At 46.9% G+C, this 7,391-nt stretch overlaps 1 pseudogene; it reads right to left on the bottom strand.

Annotated features, from left to right (window-relative positions):
• The window catches only part of LOC124108923 (cytochrome b-c1 complex subunit 2, mitochondrial-like), a 150,228-nt pseudogene extending 143,607 nt beyond the window's left edge, over nt 1–6,621 (bottom strand).
• Between the last annotated feature and the right edge of the window lie 770 nt (nt 6,622–7,391).

Below are 7,391 nucleotides of genomic sequence, written 5' to 3' on the forward strand. Positions count from 1 at the left end.
CTAGGGGGAAAACTCCCATCCATAACTTATTGTCTGTGCTCAGAACAGGATACCCTCAAAATCTGGTGCTTTGGTCTGCTGAGTACTTTAAAGACTATGGAAGGCCTAGACTTCAGAAGTGGGGTCTCTCTCTGATCTTCTCCTGCCTTTTGCCTTTCTCCCTCAAAGTGAGTCAGAGAAACCATAATTCCTCTTCACCAAGGTGGGACATAGAAACTGGAACCACTCTCCCTTCTCCACTGTCATTCCAGAGGGGCCCTGCCCTGTGCCTATAGGAAGGAATGCCACACAGGCCAAGAAGAATCTGAACAGACAGGCCTGCTGCATTTCTCCTCACTATCCATTAGCATTGGATCAGACCTTCCATCCAAATGCATTTCTACATGATGACCATTCCTCAGCAACAAACAGGAAGTTTTCCCTGGGTCTTCATTGTCAAAGGCTCTCTTTTCCCCTCAAACTATAAGTCAATAAGTGTGATGCTCTTTTCCTGTTAACATGTCTTTAGTTATGGAAGTAACATGGCTCCAGTGGTGGGCACAGAAAGATGCCACACCTTTCCGCCCCTGCCAATGGATGCTGGTGCCCTGACTCACTTCGGAAATTTCACACCCTACTCAGCAGTCAAGCTTCAAAAGTCAAGGAAGTACCTCCATTCTAACTAACTAGAACAAATTAAAATTAATAAAAAGAAAAAATAGGGACTGCAATTATCTCTTTTAGATTAGTTCAGTTTTTGCCACTTAGAATCCAAAAAAATTGTATTCAGACAAATTTTTATAAGAATGAAAATTTTGCTTTAATTTATCTTTTAAAATATGAGTGAATATATATTGTGCGAGTCCACTTACGCAAAATTCAAATACTGGGCAAAACTCACCTATGATGTTAGAGATTAGGATAGAGGTCACCTTTGGAGGAAAAAAAATGTCAAAGAAGTAGGAAACACAGTTTATGAGATTGTTGTCAAAGTCACCTTTTTTATTAAGTTTTATCACGTGCGAGGTGCCCACTGAGTGAAAAGCAAGGAGAACATGCCTGCTACAATAAAGACGAGCCCCGTGTTACCAGGCTGCCATCTGAGCTCTGTGTACGTGTAATTAATTTCACTCTATATCTGAAACAAAAGGCAGCAGACAGTATATATTATTCTCTGTGATGGAACCCTCTTATGGAGATATCACAGTTCCTTTAATACCTCGATGACTAAATCAAATCCTCCTAGAGTAGAATCATAATAAATCTACTGCACACTAAAAATTCACTTTTAGTGATAAGTATTGTATCAAAATTCTACTTTAGTAACTGACTTATAATTTTCTTATCAGATAAAATTGCAAGCTTATATATTTAATTAACACTTTTCCCTTTAAATTTAATGACTGAATCTCTATACACCCATAAATTGGGAATTGCACTAAGCCCACACCTGGTTCTATTGTTAAAGTTCTTGGAGATGCTTTTAAAAAGTTACAATGGATAGAAAGGAAAAAAAAAAAAACAGCAGTAAGCTTAAGTAATTTTATATTTTTCTTCTCCAAGGGAACTTCATTCAATCATACTTATTCATTCAACATATATTTACTGAGTACTACAGGCCAGACACTGTTCAGTAATTTGACTTGTACATCATCAGTATTTATTTTTAAAGGAATACTTTAAATCTCTACAATCATATATCTAGACAGAATATGAGGTTTCAATTTCAAGTATGTGATTTTTACATGAGGCAAAGTTCCTCAAGTTATTCAAAACCAAAAAGAAAGTTCAAATATGAGGCTCCAATAAAACAGATTTTTCCAAAGGGTGTGATCTAATTCCTTTTTCCCTCTGTCCCAGGCCCATCTGTAAACCCATTGTGATCCCACAGCAGGAAGCAGGGAGATGCAGGAGGCCTCTGACTTCCAGGGAAACCCAGACTAAAACACATTCTTTTCATTGTATGCAATAAATCTGCTTTCTGCATATTGAATATGAGCAAAAGATTAAAATGAATATTCACTCAACTGAAAACAAACTGACGCTCTATAAGCTTTTATGCTTTGCAGCCCATAAAAAGTAAATGCTTTGCTTCAGCTTAGGCTGTTGCACATTGAGATAAATCATTGTTAATGGGTGTCCTTTTCCCTCCATGAAGATTCTAAAACCTCAGCAGTTGTGACTAGTCTGAGTTCTTCACTCTCTTCAGTTGCTCCTATGTGTCCTGAATCTTCAGTCTTTTAGCCTGTGAGGCCATTTCCCTCCCCAGAGCCCCAGTCCTGGTAAACCACAGCCTGCTTCCACGGGGTTCCCCACTTTGCCTTGCTTCCAAGCCAGGGCCCAACATTTGTGCTCCATATTAAAAAAAAAAAAAAAAAAGTTCAATGCCTCATTAGTCTTCTGAGCTTAAAGCAGGAAAAAAAAAATGACTGAATCAGATTTGAATTATATACTTAAATTTTGAATTATATACTTAAATCCTCAGTGTCAGAGAAGTAATCTCTTACAGATGTCAACACAGTATATATAAGCTGCTTCCTAAAGATTTTCCACACCTACACAGAGCCTTTCACTCCACTGCTTTTGCTGGTCTACCACAAGAAGAACCCAAAGGTGAACATGAACTCCTACTAGGTCAGCAAATAAAGAACACCTATTCTAATTCTACCTCTGTCTTGTAGACTAGCAGCAACATATCATACAGCCAAAAAAGAAAAGACAAAATAAGATTATTGCAGAGCAGTCTAAAGTTGTATTTGGGTGAGTGCTGAATTACAACAAACTATACAATAGTTAGTACTAACAGAACTACAGCTTTCACTAAAAAAATTAATTTTATAATGAGGATTTAGAGGTACATATATAAACAGTTGAGGTCCACTATCATTCCCTTCTTTAGCTGTTAATGAATCAAGTTCAGAAAGTCTTCTATGGAAAAGGCCAGACCTTTCCTGGCTCAGGCAGGTGGGTTAAGGGATGCAGCTACACCTAGTGATCAGCTTTGAATGACAGCAGAAGGAACAGGCAGCAGGAGGCTAGCCAGCCTGTGTCAAGCACTCTGAAAGTACTTCTCAAAGTCTCAGTCTCACTGAATGCATTCCAGGAAATCCATTAAACAAACAACTCAATCATTTTTATTTACCCAGAGTGTTAAGTGACAGAGATGCAATAATGTCTTTTGGGGCTAAGAGAAAAACTGGGCTCTAATTAAGGCTGTACATTGTCAGTACCTCAGACATACAGTGGAAATCCTTTTTTTCCCCCATCTGGAAGTTGAGAGTGTATTTTCCAAAGTTTCACATTTCCACGTTAAAACTCCAACTCTTACATAAATTAATTTTTCCATTCTTTCCTAAGAAAATCTCTGTTTCTTTACAGTTAAGATCTAGAAATTCTTAATAGATGGACACCTTTTCAAAGTGTGTTAACTATATCTTTCTTATCTTTGCCTATTTCCACACCATTAATGGGACTTACAAATAGTAATTGTGAAAGAAATGTTAATTTGAACTAAAGGCATTCTTTTAATAAGCATGTTGGGTTATACCATTATTACAACAAACCAAAAAATATCTTCTAGCTGGGTACAGTGGCACACGCCTGGAATCCCAGAGGATCTGGAGGCTGAGGCAAGAGGATTTCAAATTCAAAGACAGCTTCAGCAACTTAGCAAGACCCTGTCTCAAAATTAAAAAAATAAGAAGAGCTGGGGATGTGGCTCAGTCATTTCGTACGTACGTACCCCTGGATTCAATCCCCGGTACCAAGAAAAAAGTCTTCTATTCCTCGTATCAACCTGGAGAAATTTCCAATAAATATTACATCAATTTTTAATTAGAATTTTACATTCAGTTTTAGCAAACTTTTTAAAATACTTTTATTTTATTTGTTGTTATGTGGTGCTGGGGGTCGAACACAGTGTCTCACGCATGCTAGGCAAGCGCTCTAGAACCACTGAGCCACAACCCTGGCCCCAGAGACTTTTTGTATTATAGTTTCACAACTAGTTGGATCAGTATTTTCCTCAGGGAAGACTACTATTTGAAGTATCACACTAGTGGTCTCATCTAACAGTCATAGCACAATCCACATGGCCATTGCCAGGATTTCGGCAGTGCTTGTCAAAAAAACAATAAGTGAATGAATGCACATTCTCTTTTACCCTAGTCCTCTTTCAACTCTTATGAAGGGAGTCTGATAATAAAGGGTTCAACTTTACAACAGTGTAAACTATCCCTGACTTCTCAAATTTCCAGGTCCATCAGAATCCCATGGAGGGATTGTTTCAACAGATTGCTAAGAATTTAACCTGTAGTTCCTAACTCAAGACCACGGAATCTGCAGATTTCTCAGAATCCTGAGTAATACTGCTGTGGCTGGCCCAAGCAACCCCCTTTAGGAACTCCACTTTTAGAACAAAAGCTCTTCAAAGCACAGTCACAAACCAAGGGAATGCTACTGGACCCTGCTCTAAGATAACAGGACTTCATAATCACCATGCCTGGCTCTGGGCAGCAACATCTGGAAGGACTCCAAGTGATCCTTGTGTACACTCTTTACACAAGTGCAAACCCAGTTTCCCATCAACACAGGCCTAGTACCCCAAGCCTTCCTCACAGCCATGGAAAGCTGCTAAAGTGCAGGATCTACCCACATAATTGTCACCAAAGAGGGATTAAGAGCAGAATTCCTTGACTGCTAGTATTTGCAAAGCTTGTCCCACTGACGTATACAATTCTTTTCTACTCATCTTGTTTTCTTCTTTTTTTCTCACACACACCCATCCACTTAATTATGTCCTGCCCTTGCTAGCTGCCCGCTCTCACCCCTCCCCCCACCAAAGGTTGGGGGATGGATTATGGACTAGGAAGCTGGTAACTAAATCTTTCCTCCTCCCCACCCAACACAGCCAAGTAGCGGGGGGAGGGGATTATTATTAAGAGAAAAAGAAGAAAGTCCGCCCCCACCACTGTGCATAGACTTTAATGAAGCTCATTTAATAAGCATGGGAAAGAGTAAAGATGTTGCCAGCATTTGTCCATCCATGTGGGTCCTTCAGGTACAAAAAGGGGATTCTGGAGGTAAACCCTGGAACACCATGCGAGGTTTGGCTTCGCCCCTGACCCCCATCTGGGGTTGAAGATCCTGTCTCCACCAGGGCTTCCAACGCCCAAGCGTGCCTGCTAGTACGTGCTTGGTGCTTGTCCGCTCACACACTGCCAGTCCCTCCCCCAGCTCCACGTGGGACAACCAATGCAGCCTTGCAGGGTTAACAAGTTGACATTGGATGCGGCGCTCCACCAGGGGGCCAAGAACTAGGAGCGGGTGTCCAGTGTGGCTCCACACCTCTGAGGCATGGGGAGCTGTCGCTTCTTCTACCATCGCGGAGACCTCTCTGAAACCAACAAGGAAAACTCGTCCAGGCTCTCCCAAGACGCAACGCGACCGCGGGGACCTACTTAGGTCGCCGGACACCTCGGGCAAGGGTCGGCAGGGAGGTCAAATCGCCCCCCAAGCTGCGGTTAGGTCAGGGTGTTCAACGCGGGCACACCTGGACACCGCGCCCCCCTCCCCCGGCTCTGCTCTGGGTCTGAGAGGACAGCGCAGCGCCAATGCCTGGCGGCGGCTGCTGAGAACTTCAGGCAAAGTTTTCAGTTGTTCTTTAGGAACTGGCCAGAGAGTTGAAGTGGCGGGCGTCCAAACCGAAGCACTAGCCCAGGGCGCGGAGAGAGAGGGGCCAAGCTGGGGGTCCCGGGTCCAGGACTAGTCTTAGAGGCGGGCCCTCTCCACCCGCCCGGGTGCTCAGCGCCAGCCCTCCCTTCAGGGCCCTCGCTTTGTGCCCCGCTGACCCGCAGACACGGTGCCTGACCCGCCGCGTCCCTGGCCAGCCCGACGGCCTCCTCCAGTTCTCCTACCTGGGAGGTTCCGGGATCCCGGATACCTCGCTCTGAACCCTTCGCCCCAAGAGCGGCTGTGATTACCTGAAAACGTCTACCCTGTAGCAGTTAGCACAAGTCCCGCCAAAGTCGCCAGACAAGTCCCAAGTCCTCTCAAGGTGCTGAGTGCGCGCCAGGCCGCTCCCCAGCAGAGGCGGCCGAGCATGGGCGCGCGAAGGCGGAGGGAGGACGGGAGCTGGGGCTTCACACAGCGAGGAGAGACACGTAAATAGCAAAGCCTGAGCCAGACTCCCCAAATGCCAGTAAAGAATTCCGAAATCCAGCGTCCTGGGTCCTCTTGCCCTGCTCCTGGCTCCGCTCCGCGTCTTGCATTGCTGAGAGGTAACGGAGGGCGCGCCCGCGGAGCCAAAATCCTCCCTGGGTTCCTGCAGCTGCGCCCCCCGCCGCTCTCCTTCCACTACTCAGGACCCAAGCCGCCGGCGCTGGCCGTGGCTGCGGCCGCGCGCGTCCTGCCCGCCGCCTCTCTGTGATCAGCCCCAAGCCACCCAAAGCAGCGGCATGCGGATGTCCGAGCCAGCGCCCGCTGCGCACGTGGCTCTTGCTCCCTGCATGGCGAGGCCCCGCAGGCCAGCTGAGGACAGCCCCGCGTCAAGGCCACTCCGCACCTCTGAGGCCCGCTAGAGGGCGTGGGCGCCCGCGCCCAGCGCCTTCTGGAGCTCCGCAGGGGGTGGCCAGGCGTCCACCACAACGGGTGCGGGCGTCACCCGCGCGGGCTGCAGGGCTGCTACCCTCTACCCCTCCTCGCCCCAACCGCGTCTTCTATTTCAGTGGTTGGCTTCGGGAGGGTGGCTGTGGAAGGGGCTGCGCCTCGTCAGAAGTTTGTTCCGAGTCAAAACCCGTGAGTAGTAAGAGAGCAGCGGGGCGGGACCAGCGGCCTGCAGCTCCGCGGGCACGGCCAAGGCGGTTCCGTCCCTGGCGCCCCTTGGCAGTGTCGCCAAGCAGAGCCAGTTTCAGCCAGAGTCGCAGGGCCCGCGCTCCCCGGTGTCTGCGGGAAAGGCGAGCGAGATAATCTTGGAGGTTACGGAGGGCTGCGGGCTGCTCCATGCCGCCGGCTGGAAAGTTGGCGGAGGCCAGGGAAAGGAGCTGGAGCCGCCGCGCTCCAGCCTGCGCTTGGGCGGCCCCGTGGGGCACAATCGCCCCTGTCCTGAGCCCCCCGCACCCGTGAAGCAGGGCTCGCTTTTATGCTCCATGGTGTCTAGGCGTCCAGTGTGCGAGCCGCCGGCTGTCGTGGAAGACAGCGGTCACACTGAAACTAGGGTTTGAACATAAACCGTGATTTCTGTATCTGGCTGGTGCGAAGTGCTGGGCAAGGGGGGAGAAAGAAAGATGGGGAATGAATCAAGAAATGTCTCGAAATATTTTACGTTGCCATTTTGAGTCTGAGATGACTCTTACTGAGAATTTTTTATACTTTGACTGCTTCAGTAAAGCGTAACTTTTAAACATCTTATTTTT

The sequence above is a fragment of the Marmota monax genome, unplaced genomic scaffold, assembly GCF_021218885.2.
Source record: "Marmota monax isolate L192 unplaced genomic scaffold, Marmota_monax_Labrador192_F-V1.1 WCK01_AAM20220418_F8-fsc00103, whole genome shotgun sequence".
NCBI lineage: Eukaryota > Metazoa > Chordata > Mammalia > Rodentia > Sciuridae > Marmota > Marmota monax.